This window comes from Dipteris shenzhenensis, chromosome 24 (assembly GCF_047967505.1).
Source record: "Dipteris shenzhenensis isolate YYH24624 ecotype China chromosome 24, Dip_SZ_1.0, whole genome shotgun sequence".
NCBI classification, from domain to species: Eukaryota; Viridiplantae; Streptophyta; class Polypodiopsida; order Gleicheniales; family Dipteridaceae; genus Dipteris; species Dipteris shenzhenensis.
In genome coordinates this window covers 29,613,826-29,631,136 of record NC_141619.1, presented here as the reverse complement: position 1 = coordinate 29,631,136, position 17,311 = coordinate 29,613,826, and positions in this window count along the sequence as shown.

The window sequence follows — 17,311 nt, the reverse complement described above, 5'->3', positions numbered from 1 at the left end:
ACCTAATACATTATTTTGAATGATACACAAGCAAGGCGCATCTAGTATTTCTCGGACACACATTAAAAAAGAGAGCGGGTTGACACTACAGACCTTTTAGAGCGAGAACTTTGAGAAAATAATTAGGCCTTTTCAATATTATCTATTTTGGTTGGGCAATCCACCTCAACTAGTGGCCATTCCTATAGATCATCACTTGGTTCCCATGCCTGGGGAGAGAGGAGACCTTTGGACAATCATTTACGTATGTGTTTTCCATGTGCTGATGCATTTAGAAGATCTAATTAGCCATACGCTTATGCATCTAACCACTCTAATGTTGGGGTCTTTGCCCATGTGGTGTGGTGTTTTAGGGATAATTCCCATGTGATATTTTATACAGCGTACTTACTCTACCTAAATTATGAAACAACTCTTAACCAACTATATAATCTATAATATTCCACATAAAGATTGATAAATGCACACCGCTACCTTAAACTCTTATTTTCTTTTTTTTTAAAAGATGATTTTGAAGACTAAAATTTAAAATTTTTTTTATTTAAATAAAAATAGCACCAATTTCAAAAATAACATAAAACCTACTTTAATCTCTCTTTTTTTAAATAGATGAATTTAGAAAACAAAATATATACATTTTCACATTTTAAATAAAAAATTACGTAATTAAAAAAAATATTTGAAAAAACTTTAAAATGCATTTGAAATTTTGAAATATTTTATAATTAGATTACATATTCCTATAAACTAAAATAATATAAAAGCTACTTTAAACTCTTATTTTCTTGTTCTTAATACATGATTTCTAAAAACAAAATTAAAACATTATATTAAATTCAAAACTTTAGTAATTTGTAAACTTCAGTTATAAATTTCTTTTAATAGATGATTTTAAAAAACAAATTATATACTTTTTGACATTTAAATAAAAACTTCACTAACTTAAACTCTTATTTTCTTTTTTTTTAAAAGATCATTTTTAAAAATAAAATTTAAACGTTTTTTAATTTAAATATAAATAACACTAATAAAAATAATCTCTTTAATCTCTTTTTTTTAAAAGATGATTTCAAAAAACAAAATATATATTTTTTCACATTTTAAATAAACAATTACGTAATTCTAAAAATAATTTAAAAAAACTTTAAAATGCATTTCAAATTTAGAAATATTTTATAATTATTCCTATAAACTAAAGTTTAAACATTTCTTTATTTAAATAAAAATAGCACTAATTTAAAAAATAACTTTAATCTCTTTTTTTTAAAAGATGATTTTAAAAACAAAATATTTACATTTTCACTTTTTAAATAAAAATTTACGTTATTCCAAAAATAATTTAAAAAAACTTTAAAATGCATTTCAAATTTAGAAATATTTTATAATTATTCCTATAAACTAAGATTCAAATGTTTTCTTATTTAAATAAAAATAGCTCTAATTTAAAAAATAACTTTAATCTCTTTTTTTTCAAAGATGATTTTAAAAAACAAAATTTTTACATTTTCAAATTTTAAATAAAAAATGTCGTAATTCAAAAAAAAAACTTTAAAATGCATTTGAAATTTAGAAATATTTTATAATTATTCCTATGAACTAAAATTTAATTGTTTTTTTATTTAAATAAAAATAGCTCTAATTTAAAAAATAACTTTAATCTCTTTTTTTTCAAAGATGATTTTAAAAAACAGAATTTTTACATTTTCACATTTTAAATAAGAAATGTCGTAATTCAAAAATTTTTTAAAAATTTTAAAATGCATTTGAAATTTAAAAATATTTTAGAATTATTCCTATGAACTAAAATTTAAACATTTTTATATTTAAATAAAAATAGCTCTAATTTAAAAAATAACTTTAATCTATTTTTTTCAAAGATGATTTTAAAAAACAAAATTTTTACATTTTCACATTTTAAATAAAAATGTCGTAATTCAAAATTTTTTAAAAAAATTTAAAATGCATTTGAAATTTAGAAATATTTTATAATTATTCCTATGAAACGTTTTTAAATAACTTTAATCTCTTTTTTCTCAAAGATGATTTTAAAAAACAAAATTTTTACATTTTCACATTTTAAATAAAAATGTCGTAATTCAAAATTTTTTAAAAAAAATTAAAATGCATTTGAAATTTAGAAATATTTTATAATTATTCCTATGAAACGTTTTTTAATTTAAATAAAAATAGCTCTAATTTAAAAAATAACTTTAATCTCTTTTTTTTCAAAGATGATTTTAAACAACAAAATTTTTACATTTTCACATTTTAAATAAAAAATGTCGTAATTCAAAAATTTTAAAAAAACTTTAAAATGCATTTGAAACTTAGAAATATTTTATAATTATTCCTATAAACTAAAATTTAAATAAATTTTAGCAAAAAAAAAAGCTACATTAAAAAAACCCTACCTGGACTCTCCCGCTCCGTCCATCTCCGTCGCTGTCCGTCGGTCGCTCTCCGTCGCTGCCGCAATTCCGTCGACATCCCACAAATCCGAAATCGGTCAATGAGGAGGAGCTCGATCAAGGTATCAAGAATGAGGGGGGTCGCTCTCCTTTTATAAGAAAATTTAGGGTTTCCCTACCTCGATCGAGGTATTTCACATGCAACATACATATCGCTCCATCATAGCTCGATCAAGGTATAGACATGCCACGATACCTCGATCGAGGTATTTTGAGATGCCCATACATATCAGTACATCTACCTCGATCAAGGTATTGACATGCCACGATACCTCGATCGAGGTATGTCAGCAGCAGCCGGATGCCACATGCCTCGATTGACGTATTCAACATGCGGCCAAGTCATCGGTCCAACATACCTTGATCGAGGTATGTCAGCTGCCCTGTCGGATGGCACATACCTCGATCGAGGTATAGCTGGACATGCCACACTACCTCGATCAGGGTGTAGCTGGATTGCCACGATACCTCGAACGAGGTATATGTGGCATGTATAGGTGGCATGCCAGCAAACCTCGATCGAGGTATAGGCTCGGTTCGGTGAAAAAAGCCCAGCACCTCGATCGAGGTATTGGCTTGGCTCGGTTGTCCTCATGTGTGATTTTCATTGGAGATAATACCTCGATCGAGGTATTGTAGACCAAAGCAAAACCTTTGTATTTTCACTCGAGCGGGTGTCACACTCACCCAAAAGTGGTCCGGAAGTGGACACCCTTAGCTTGCTACCACCCGTTGCTCAAAGATTTCCTTCGGGTACTACACCTGGAATAGTGAAATCAAATACTCCTAGTGCATGTCTTGCGTGCATATATGAAATGTTTTTGGCAACATGCATGACATTGCCTTCATCTACAAATTCTTCCACTAGATGCACAAGTGTTTGTATCCTATCCACAACAAAAGATAACTGGTACGAAAGAAGATCAAATGTTTAAGGGACAGGTTTTAAAAAAAAGTTGGCCAAATTACTATAGGAAATGTTTGGTTTGTTTGCCCTCCTTGTTGCATGGTCTTGGGGATTTCCGTCTACAATAGTAATCTGATCGGTCAATGGCCCATCTAGATCCACTTTGACCATTAGAAAGGCCAATGTATCAATAATTGATGTGAAGGATGTTCTCATGTTATCCATCTGCTTGGCTGCCAGGGTGCATAGTGGCGTATGATATTATCCGAAACAGAAGAAATGTTACCATTAAAAGGCTCACCTTTTAGAACTATTGTCGTTGCATCAACATGCAAAGAGAAAGAAGAAGTTCCTCCCTCACCAGAAGCTCGCTTGGTAATGGTTGGACCCTCAACTCGAAAAAACTCATCAATTTGGAACATGCAATGTGATTGTCTCAGATAATGCACAATTAGTTTAGTCCATACACATGTATACATGATATGGTACGTCCTTTTCTTTGAAAGCTCCTTACTTTGATAGCACCAACCTCCCCTCGAAAGAGAAGCAATAAGAGACAAGTTCTAAGAGAGTGCTTATTTGTAATATAAGGAGAGTGTTTGTGTTTGGTGTATTTATGTTTGCATCCACATTTACTCTGCTAGGTCCACTCTTGTCATTTATACCATCTACAATCTGTGCTTCATGTGGAAAGCTCAAATTATCATTATGAATACTTTTCCCAAGCTCTACTCCAACATTTGAACTAGCTAGAAAATAACATGGATGGGCATTATGAGTGACATTTAAATAGAATAAATAGGCATTAAGTTCATTACTTGCTTTTGAAATTGATATCTCTTCAAATAAAATCCAATATACGTTAACCATGTGCTTTTTAAATTGTAATGTCTTAAAAGAAAATCCAATGAACTATGTTTTAAAACATTTTAATTAACTTAGAGTCAAAAGGTGGGAAAAAGGAAACCATGTTTGTCGTCCCCTCTCTCATGTTCATGGTCTGGTGATCTCTGGTGAAAACACTAATAAGGGAGCCTAACGATAGTTGCACACGATGGAAAGGAGGGGTGAGAAATTTGAGGGGGGGTTGAGGGGACCCAACGTTGGAACAAAGATTTGACTGTGGGACCCAAACCAAATCACGACGTCCTTGCACAACAAAACCCGACAGGCAAACGATGGAGAGCATCCATGCGTTCAAATTTCAAATCACATGGAGAATGTCGGCGCAATTCAATGCAGACTTCCATGCCCACCGCCAGGGAATTCATTCTCTAGGTTGCGATGTCGGATTTCTTCCCAACGAGTTTCCTGCACTCCTACTTGCCGTTTTGTCTGCTTCGGCTTCCGCGCACGCTTAGGTTCCATCTATTCTAGTTGCTTCACAGCTTCCGCTCGTGCTCTGAGTCTGCTTCAGCTTGGAGGGAGGCTGCATACTGTGTTTTGGTTCTAGGTTTGGTCATCGATGAGTTTCTCGTTCCAATGCAAGATCAGGCAAATGTCCCTTTTTCTTAATTCATTGAGTGTGGTTTCTAACGTTCGGAACAGACGAGCTCATAGGTGTATGAGGTCTACATTACAGATAGGTGGTCCTGCTCCTGGCTTTTCCCGTTTTTTGTGCGGATGCAAACCGGGATAACATAGTAGTCCCATCGGTGGTCTACATAATCCCCTCTGATCGGTGGTCTGCCCGAGGATGCCCGTGACTCTACCCATATGTGTAGTCGGCCAGCGTGTAGAAGACGTGAAAGGCGTCAACGTGTGCCTCAGCATAGTGTAGGGTGCAGAGTTTGAACGCAATCAGGGCATGAATAATCACCTAAGGCACGAATGATCAAGTGGGCAATGCCTAGCCTAGGCATGCACAAATAATAGGGGTATCGCGTTGAATGCGTAATGGAGTGATGGGTTAAAATAACACAATTCGGAGGTTTGGGAAATTCCCCCACAATTTTCCTCATGGGGAGACAAAGAGATAGCATGATACCACCAAGAGAGAGGGTGGCATGACACCACCAGAGAGAGGGAATAGCATGACATATGGAAAGAGAGAGAGAGAGACAAAGAGAGGAACCTTTTTCATCATTCTCCATTGCGGCGGTGGCGACGTGGGAAGGGCAGGTAGGCTTGATAGTAGCCGGTTGTTGAAAGTGGTCGGTTGTTGAAAGTGTGGTGTGGCAAGTGTTGCATGCATGGAGTGACAGGCTCAAGTGATAGGGATCCGTTGGTGAGGATGAGACTATTATGTCTTCAATTGGTACAAACTATGAGACCTAATTATATCACACACGTGCCGTACAATGGTCGACTCATCCACAAGTGCGAACATTAATGAGACTTTATTTGGCACTCAAATCAAGGAAAAGTTTGTATTTATAAAGTACGACTCTTCTATTAGTATAAATGGCTCCATCCTCTGACATTCTATCGGCTTTCTCACTCATCCATTCATGCTAGGATCCCTTGCTCACCTCCGTTCATGCTAGGACCCCTTGCCTCCATTTACGCTAAGATCCCTCACCTCCATTGTTGGGACAAGTCCTCTCTCTCTCTCTCTCTCTCTCTCTCTCTCACTACAAGGCATAGACCCTTTTCTGACGAAAATACTGACGCTTTTTACATTAAAATTTTTATTTTCACGGGCGCAAACGTCGTTATAAAAGTCGATAAAAGCGTCGAAAAAGATCCGTCGCTATATAGCGACGTTGTTAAATGTTGCTATATAGCGACACTGCTAATCATCGCTATATAGCGACACTAGTAAACGTTGCTATATAGCCACAATTACATTAGGGAAAAAGGGAGCTCATTTTGGGGCCCTGTAAGAAATTCACTATTTTCTCTTTTCTCTCTCTACAAAAGCAAGAAAATATGGATACTTGTGTGAGAAATGTCAATGTGAAAAGGAATAAATATATTCTTTCACATGCTTTACATTCAATGTTCATATAAGAGAAACACTTTTTTGTGCAGAATTTGGTGATTCTGACACCGCGGACGTGTCTGGAACGGCCCAAAACCCCTAGAATGGCACTGGAAACGCTGGAATCGGACATCCGAAGGCCCGAAAATGGCCAAAAAAGGTCGAAAAGTGAGATTTGCAGAACATATACAACATTGTTTGTTACAAAATGATCGAGCAACAAAAGGATATACATGTCGAACATATACAACATTGTTTGTTACAAAATTACCTTTTCAAAAAGGGTGATACAAAATTGCTCAAATGAGTGGATATACAAAATGACATACATGGCGAAGTATATGCAAACTGCTACTACTACTACTACTACTACTACTACTACTCATTCGAATCATCCTCGTCCTCCTCCTCATCTTCTTGGCCTGATCCTTGGTCCTCTTGAGTTGCGCCTTCTCCTTGATCCTCGTCTTGTTGGCTTGATCCCTGGCCCTGCTGATCGCTCGCCTCCGGTGATGGGACACTGGAGCCTGCACCCTCAGAGTGAACCATATAAATTGAAAATTAGATTGGAACTTAAAGAATAAAACAAGTTAAAAAGTGAGATTACAAGTAAGAGTAGACTTATATCGTGCAAGCAGCCACCTTAGCCCAATCGACCGTCGCTCCCATTGCCTCTTGCTCAATAAACCATGGTTTTGTTCCTATGTGAAATGCGCGTCGCGTCTCTGCATCTGTAGGAGGATGACCCATCACAGCTTGCTGTGGATCTAATTTATAATGGTTAGAGTTAGATAAGAGGAGGGAAAGGAAAGAGGAAAAGAGAGAAAAAGAGACATATGCTTATGCTTATGCTTAATATCCTTATGCTTATGCATGAGCATAAGAACATGAGCATGAAAGAGGGAAAAGAGGAGAACAGAGAAGAAGAGGGAACGGAAAGAGAGATTGGAAAGGGGGAAAGAGGGAAAGAAAGAGAGAAGAAGAGGAAAAGTAAAGAGGGAGAAAGAGACATATGATCATGCATGAGCATATATCTCCTTCTCTTATGCTTATGCTTATGCTTATGCATAAGCATAAGAGAAGGAGACATATGCTCATGCTTATGCTTATGCATGAGCATAAGAGAAGGAGACATATGCTCATGCTTATGCATATGCATGAGCATAAGAGAATGAGCATGAAAGAGGGAAAAGAGAAGGAAAAAGAGAGGAAGAGAGAAGAAGAAACACAGTATTAGATAAAGTGGGACAAAAGTTGCATTTTGGCAATTTCAAAATTGGGTGGATTTCATTAAAATTGGGAAAGGCTTCATTAAATTTGGGAAAATTTCCATTGATTGTGGGAATTTTACCAATATTGAATAAGCTAATATTTGGAATTCCAATGATTATGAAAAACTTCATTGGTTGTGAAATAGTTCATTGCATATAAAAACCGGAACAAAGCATTTGTGGCAGAGTTTGAAAATCATGTATTTGGTGGTGTTAATAAACACCGTCTAGGGACAACATGTATATTTTACTTGAGGTGTTAATAAACACCAGTTGGTGGTGTTAACAAACACCATGCATAGTGAGTTCCACTAGAAACAAAGCAGTTGTTGGTGAAGGTCAGCTTCTAAAAATTGTCATATTAATAATATGCAAATACCCATTGACAAGATAACAACAATTGAGAAACATCACATGAGAACACACCTTACAATGGAAGTTTGGGAGATTAAGAGGGAGAAATTCGACACCATTTTCTATGCTCTGATACCAAGCAAGCTCTCCTGTGCTTTGATACATACGCTCTGTGGAATCTTGATCTTCTTGGGTCTATTTATGGATTTTGATGTCCATGACCAGACAATCGCATCAATACACTCCCATACCTGTGGATCCAACCTATTCTCTACCCAATACTTGTTCTAGCAATCAACATAGGCATCTGCATCACTGAGCCCCTTTCTCTTAACTGATGGTGCCCAATACTGAATTAATAATTTCTTGAAATTAGGAGAAGCAACATCCATCTTGGCACTTGATATGGCAACTCCAAGCCATATGGGGTTTATAGGATCTGAGAGGGATCTGATGGCCTCACCAAGACAAAGTCACCTTGCTTAACATCCACCATTGGTCTAAACTCTTCCCTCGGCTTACCTTTTAGAGGCCCACAATAGTGATCATTCCATTCCTCATAGCCTTGGAAATCATTAATGCAAGCATCTATATCATCCTCCTCATCAGGAGATTGTGTTCTTGGCCAAAACTCTCTGTACACTCCTATCTCTAAGATGTTTTCTAGTTCGAGCTCACCGATCATGGTTTTCCAATAGTCTATCACTGGCCTAATGTAGGACTCATAGGATGCATTCTTTCCACTTGCACATTTCTCCCAAAACTTAATGTAATCCTTTATCCCTGATATTACTTGCAAGTGATCTCTCACAAATGCAGCCATTGGCAGTATATCTGGACAACCTGTTGGCAACAATGATCGACCCTCACTATCTTTCTTCCATAGCTCAATTCCCCCTTCAATGGGAATCCAATTTGGTGATTTTGGATGCACCTTGTACTGCATCATTGGTATGTCACCTTGCATGTAAAATCGAAATTGTAATGGCTTTGCATGTCCAACTAGCATTTCTTGCCCATCACATAGGTAGCCATCTACATAATCCTTGAAGTTAGGAACCCGTGTAAGAACAAATGGTGCCAGTGAAGATGATGTACATTTTTTGAATGTATCCATCAGATGCGGGAAAGTGAATGTTTGTCCCACCCGCAAGCTCTCAGAAAACCTGCTGAACATTGCATCAATGTCCTCATGTGTGTGCCCTACCATCAAGAAGCCCAATTGAACTGTCTTGAAAATGCCCCTTGCTACAAGAAGAGAAAGGTATGCAAACAAGTATCTATTTTTGTTCTCAAAACCACAATTATCTAGTTGGAGTAGCAAGTTCTCTGGCAACTTTTGGAATGGTGGCTCAATAGCAACACTCCCCTCTAAGAGGGTGGGTTTTCTCTTGTATTTGATGGAAAAAAATTCACACATGTGTCTGTAGCCCTTGCAATGGAAGTTGTCATGGCCTCCGTGATAGACTTCGGGTCACTTTCCGATACAGTTTCTAGATTTGCATTTGTGATCGTGACATCTACATTTTCAGACAAGCTAGCTCCACTTGTGGAAACATGTGCACCTTTAGAACTGTAATGGGAGTCCAAAGCGTTTCTTGAACATAGAGCATTCAAAAGGCGAGCATTGCTTCTAGGAATCCCATTGGTAGCAAGGTCTCCAAGGTCATGCATATCCATCCTCTTGAGGTTGCGCAAACAAATTGAGAGCGATCCAATCATCAGGTTGGTATCAGATGGCCACAAACCATTGAGGGTGAAGTGTTCATAATGACCATTTCCATGCCCATGGGTAATCATTCCAATGAGTGAAACCTGTAATTGCCATGCAGAATCGGTGTCCTTGGACCTCACCCAAAGTCTTGGAATTGCCCTCTTTTTTTGGTCCATCTTATCATGGATTATGCATACATACTTTTTTGGATCCATCTCGGAGTACCTACGCCATGCATAGTATAAGTTCCTACAACTTTGTTGCAGTATCATATGCATCTTTCTCTCTTCCATCAGCGAATTGCGCTCATCTTGAATTTTTGTGGCTGCCAATTGAGCCTTGATCCCGGCTGCACAAGCTACATTTAGAGAATTCGCTCGTCTTAGCAAGGGCTACATTTTTTAAGTCTGATTTCCAAATCCTGCCAATGTGGATGTGGATAGGCTTTGATAACCACGTTGATTAAGTGAAGTGTTGACCTCACGTAGGACGTCTATCTTCTTATACACTTCAGGTATCACACTTGCTGTGTCTCTCTAGAACCATCTTGCATGGTCCTACTCTTGTGAGGCATATGCTCTGTGCTATTATCCACAAAGTGTTGAATGAGAGCCCTTCCCATACCTATGTGCTCCCTGCTCCTCCTCATAATCCCTAAATTTCCATGCACATATCATTGCACACCACTCTCAAATTGCTCCCTGTATCGATAAAATGATGTCCTTGGAATTCCATGCATCTCATACCATGCTCTACAACAGACATCCTGACCGTTTATCCTGAAGTTGTAGCATATCCTCCCTGTGTAGTCATGATGCCAAGCTGTTGACAACACATCGTATATAAAGTTTGTAGGAGACTCCAAGGAGCTACCCCAAAAGTTCTTCCTTAGATTCATTAAGAGATCTCGCTCTGCATGTTGGCAACACCTACTCCCACAACAATCGATGGAAGAAACCTGCTGCACCGAATCTAGTGACATTTTGTACATTGTTGTTGGAGGCTCTCTTTGTTTAGGCACCCTGTTAATGAAAGTGTACCTTCTTTTCTTTGATGTTGGATCATCCCTTTTCAACATTTGATCATTGACCAATTCATCTATACCAGCAACGTGGTCCATGGGCACATATTGTTGCAATGGGCTTCCTTCAAGTAAGGTAATCTGCTTGATGGGCCACTTTACTAGGCTGAGAGAGCCGACATCTTGCATAGAAGACCCTGAGTCACTTCCTCTAATTTGTTCTTTCTTTTCAAAACCCACACCAATGCAATCGTTACCCAATAGGTCAAAGTTTATAGAGTCTCCCGGGAAAACATATAAGATCACACCTTCCCCCACGGTCTTTGTTTTGCTCTCATCCCATAAGACAACCTTTTTCTCTTTCCAAGATTCACGAATGAAATTGTCAGTTTTCAATGAAGAAACTGGCATTGCCTCAACATAAGGTCGCTCAGGCTCACTTGGTGCAGCTTCTTCAGTTACCGCATCATCTAAAGAATCACCAACATGTTTTAGAGAGCCCTTAGGCCACTTGACAACGCTCCAAATTGCCTCACCAACAAGCACTGCATCCATAGTGGGAAATGGCAAGAGCATTTCACTATTGATAGACTTCTCCACTATCACTGATACATTTTTTGTCCCAATCTTCACACCACTATAGTAGGCCTCCGGATCTATTGCACACACTCCACCAATTCCAACCACTTCATTCCCCACCATCATCATGACCTTCTCCCCGCTTCTGATAGCCATCCCCTGTCATTACGATTACGGAGAATTAATTATGAACAAATTACAACCAAAGAATTTCATAAGACCATCAAACATGTCCTTCTAGAGGGGAAGAATGGCATTGGTGCAAATCTCTATAAAGCATGAATGAGTCTATACAAAATTTTCATGAAAGCATGAATTATTTCCCTAAAAATTTTAGCAATTTGATAAAACTTTTTCTAAAGCATGAATTATTTTCACCATCGTCAAGACCTGATTCATGCATCTGATAGTAGCCATCCCCTCTCATTACAATGACAAGAAATTGATTATGAACAAACTACAACCAAAGAATTTCATAAGACCAACAAAGTTGTCCTTGTAGCGGGGGGAGAATGGCACCAATGCCATTCTACATGTGAATTTGGCTAACCTATGGAGAATTGCATATATCCCATCTTTGAAAAAGGAAATGGCACCAGTGCCATTCTCCCCATGCATTGACTTGAGAAAAACATTTGTCTTCATCAGAGGAGAACAGACTAGTGCCATTCTTCCTTTGGAAGACAAAATTTTGACTTGGGACTTTGCCTTGGGAGAATGCCAATGGTGCCATGCTCCCTTTGCAAAGCCAAAATTTTATATTAGGACATTGCAATGGGAGAATGGAAAATGGAGAATGGCACTAGTGCCATTGAACTGGAGAATTTTATATTAGGACATTGAACTGGAGAATAGGAAAATGGAGAATGGCACTAGTGCCATTCTCCCAATGGCACTAGGAATAGGAAAATGGAGAATGGCACTAGTGACATTCTCCCATTGGAAAATGGAGAATGGCACTAGTGCCATTCTCCCAATGGAATGTCCTAATTTTTTGGCTTTGTAATAGGAAAATGGAGAATGGAGAATGGCACTAGTGCCATTCTCCCAATGGAATGTCCTAATTCAAAATTTTGGCTTCACAAAGGTAGAAGGGCACCAATGCCATTCTCCCATTGGAATTAGTGGAATGTCAATCTATAGGTTTAGTGCCATTCTCCATTGTAATAGGAAAATGGAGAATGGCACTAGGAATAGGAAAATGGAGAATGGCACTAGTGCCATTCTCCCATTGGAAAATGCAGAATGGCAATAGTGCCATTCTCCCAATGGAATGTCCTAATTTTTTGGCTTTATAATAGAAAAATGGAGAATGGCACTAGGAATAGGAAAATGGAGAATGGCACTAGTGCCATTCTCCATTGGAAAATGGAGAATGGCACTAGTGCCATTCTCCCAATGGAATGTCCTAATTTTTTGGCTTTGTAATAGGAAAATGGAGACTGGCACTAGTGCCATTCTCCCATTGGAAAATGGAGAATGGCACTAGTGCCATTCTCCCAATGGAATGTCCTAATTCAAAATTTTGGCTTCACAAAGGTAAAAGGGCACCGATGCCTTTTTCCCATTGGAATTAGTGGAATGTCAATCTATAGGTTTAGTGCCATTCTCCATTGTAATAGGAAAATGGAGAAAGGCACTAGGAATAGGAAAATGGAGAATGGCACTAGTGCCATTCTCCCATTGGAAAATGGAGAATGGCACTAGAGCCATTCTCCCAATGGAATGTCCTAATTTTTTGGCTTTGTAATAGGAAAATGGAGAATGGCACTAGTGCCATTCTCCCATTGGAAATTGGAGAATGGCACTAGTGCCATTCTCCCAATGGAATGCCCTAATTCAAAATTTTGGCTTCACAAAGGTAGAAGGGCACCAATGCCATTCTCCCATTGGAATTAGTGGAATGTCAATCTATAGGTTTAGTTTGTCTAGATTACCACTAGCGGAGAATGGCAGTGATGCCAATCTCATGCTGGCAACTACATAATGACACTGAGATCATCAAACTCACATGTGGAATGGAATCAGAGACCACTCTCCTATGATCACAGTCTCTGCTCTATAGAGTTCATATGGATTTGTGTCAATCTTTGTGGAGAATGGCAGTGGTGCCAATCTCATACCATGAACTGAAAACATGCACAAGGAATCCTAAACTCACATGTGCATTTGCACTTTTGCCATTATCCTACTGTAGCCAATAAAATTAGTGGAATGTCAATCTATAGGTTTAGTTTGTCTAGATTACCACTAGGGGAGAATGGCAGTGATGCCAATCTCATGCTGGCACCTACATAATGACACTGAGATCATCAAACTCACATGTGCCATTTGGACTCTGTGAAGCCAAAACTTTGAATCTGGGAGAATGGCACTAGTGCCATTTCCCCTTTGCATGGCCAAGATTTGACTCAGGAAATCACAATGGGAGAATGGCACTGGTGCCATTCCCCCTTTGCAATGGGAGAATGGAAGTGGAGCAAATTTAAAAAAATTTAGCTTTGTAAAATGGGGAGATTGGAGGATGGCTGTGTGTGTGTGTGTGTGTGTGTGTGTGTGTGTGAACGTGGTATTCATTTGAAACCATACACTATTTTACTTCCATTTATTCATGTATGTGGTAAAGTTGATCGATATTACTTTATGAAACCTAGCTCGTTATGTGAGTTTATTCACGTTAGTTTGGTTATGATAGGTTGGTCAAGTTACAAATTTTTATGTTAGAGTATGTTTTTCTTGATCAAGGTCCAAGTAATGTAAAATTTTGCTTTTCGTATATCTCACCATCCTTGCTGCCTTGACTCAAGAGGTAAACTTACCGGGCCAATAAAATATTCTCCTATACATTTCATTGCGCTCTCTCTCTCTCTCTCTCTCTCTCTCTCTCTCTCTCTGTGGCTTTGACCTCAGCTCAGATGTGCCCCTCTGTAGGCTGAAGTGCCCTTAAGTTGGCAGCTTGAATGCTTATGCTGTTTTCACACTAGAGTTGCCTAGGTCCCTCTATGGTGGATTGAATGCATCTGTGCCATGGGTTGGATGGGGCGGGCAATCTTGCCCATCCATGATGTGTGGGTGGTGCCCATGGTGCACCTATGAGAGTAACTCCTTTTGAATAAAGGTGCACTTGAATTATGTCCTTAATCTACTTGATCTAGATGCTTAATGTTTTAGAATTATCATCCTTAACCCCTAGCCCATCAATTTCTTAAGAAGCACTCTTTAAGGAAATCATCCTCAAGCCATTGTTGTCTTTCGTGGATGACTTCTATGTTCACCTTCTCAAGCACTTCTTATTCTCTCTCTACTATGCCAAAGTAACTAATGAACTTCACAAGTGGTCATGCTTGCATTTCATTTAGTAGAAATAATTATAAAGTTTTCATAACATGTATCTTTATGGGAGGCCTATTACAAGAGGCTTCTAGAGCCTTGTGTGGTTTATGGAGCCCAAGTGTATACTTGAAGCTCAATGACACATCTCTAACTTCGTATAATATCTCGCCGTCCTTGCTTATTTCTCTAGAAGGATTTTAACGTCCCTCTTGTTCTCTGATCATAAGCCAATTTTAATATCCCTTGAGAAGGGTGTAGTTATTGAACTTATTTCAAGCTAAGTAGTTATTGAACTTATGATCCTAGTTTAATGAAATGCAAAAGGTAGGATATATTAAACGTGTTAAATTTCTTCCAAAACTACCATTCTGGGAATTGGGTTTTTCCCGAATTATCTAGTACGGTCTTGAGTGTGCAATTCCTTTGAAGGCTGTAGCATGGAAGTTCTACAACAAGCTTGATCCTCTTTGTTCACAATCTCCCTTGTTTGCTATTTGACTAGGCCCTAGATTGAACTGACTAAAAAGATCTAGGACAACCTAGATCTTGGGGTGACTCTGTTGGATAAGCAACCTAACAAGTTCTCAAGACTAACAATATTTGACCTAATATTCACTTTAGATGTCTAACCCTTAGGTAACCATATGTAGGCTTGTAAGTCGGTCATACATATGTATATGCTTGCTCCTTATAAACCTCTTGTCCATGCCTTGAGGCCTCTATGGTTGTCAATCTTTTTAGCCATACGATAGCCATATATGCTACTCCATAGCCAAGCATGTGGGTACCTAGGATGCAAAATGAGATACCAAGGTGTGAAATTATCTCATTTCTCTCCTAGTTTGGAGACTTACAACTATGAATTGATCTTTTCCTTTTGCCATATGTAAGTTAACAAGAGTGCATTTATTAACACATCGTAGCATGCTAAAAGGCAAAAAATGTAGAGATGATAGTAACCTTGAGAAAGGCACATTACATAAAGAATAATTATAGCTTTACTACATCGTAATCATTTTACTTTGCAAGAGAGTCAATTGATATAATTGGCATCTCCTTGACACACTACATGCATGGCTTGGTTGTGATCGTTGATGATAAGTAGATAGTAACATGTCAATGTTATACTACATCATAATCATTTTACATTTTCAAGAGAGTCGATATAATTTGTTTTTAATGAAATGCAAAAGTTAAACTTATGAAGTAAAAAATTGAAAGCCCCTAGAACCTTCTATTCATTATGCTCGTTGCCCTAAGTGGATCGCCTCGCATGTCGTGCTGCTGTGGTCTCCTCGTCGTAGTTTTCGTAGCTTTTCGTCAATCATGGACGCCTCGTGTGCATAGCTTTTTCTCGTCATGCGTATCTTTTTCGTCAAGCTTCTCCTCATGCATATCTTCGTTCAAGCTTCTCCTTTTCTCGTCATGCATATTTTTTTGTCAAGCTTCTCGACGCCTTCGTTCCAATCAATGCCTCCGTTCAGAACTCAAAGACCAAGATGACGAGACGGTAACGTGCGATCGAAACAAAAGAGAGTCGCAGGAATCTACTTCCTTAGAAAATTTGCTCTCATCCACTTGCCTCTCGAGATAAAGGCCAGGCCCAGGCACCTACAAGGGACTCAATTGAGACCAAGCCTCTGCGTGGAAATTCGGGGCTGCTTGTGAGGAAGTATTTGCGATGGGAGGCTCATTCTCCATAGGTGGTTTGGAAATTCCGTAGTGGCAATTCGGGGTTCCTCGTGCAAGCTGTGGTGAGTAAAACTCTGAGACTCTGAGACTCCTCTCCAATTTGTTTGGAATGAATAGAAAGTGAAGGAGGGAAAGGCATCAATTGAAATGAGAGAAAAGGTCTTGATTTGTCTGAAATGTAGGGTTTAGACTCAAAGCTCACTCGATGGGCCAAACGAGGTGAGTAGTATGGGAGGCGTGACACTCTAATAGTGAGTGATTTGCATGGGGGCACCTAGCATGAGAGGTGAGGCATAAGGGGGCGTGCTGTCATCGCAGGGCTGTCTGCACTGATTTGCAGTAGGAAATAGGCACGAGTGAGAGAGGCAAGGAGTGATTGGGAGGAACTCAGAATAGTATATTATATGTGAGGGAGTGTATAGGTCGAGGAAGGGAGGTTGGGTTAGGGAGTAGTTAGTGGAGGGTGTTGCAATAAATAGGTTTAGTTAGGGATGTTAATTAGAGGGGGTTAGGTTAGGAAGTTTAACTAAGTTGAACTTAATAAAAGAAGGGGGGGGAAACCCTTCGCAATAGTGGGTAAGACTAGGTTAGAGGTTAAGAGTAGGCTAGGTAGAGTGGAAAATTAGGGCACCAATTAGAGAGAGAAACTAGCTAAATAAGGTTAGAGGGGGGGGGAGCAGTGGAAAAACCAATAGAAAAGTAGGAGAAATTGGGGGTTGTAGGATTCAAATTTTGAAATATAGGTCTTCCCGCCGTTGTGCCCTTTTGAATTTTGGATATATAGACTGGCACTTATGCCATTCTCTCCAATATTAAATTTAAATTCAAATTCATATTGATAATTTTAATTTCAATTTGTATTTCAAATTGAAATTATGCTTTTGAAATTGTATTTCAAAACCTAAATTCTAGTTTTCAAATTTTGATTTCAAGTTAAACTTCAATCTCAATTTTGATTTTCATGATTGAATGGCAAATTTAGAGATTGAATTTCTAATTTTAAATGGAGAATGGCACCAGTGCCATTCTCCAAGACCTCATAAGAAGTC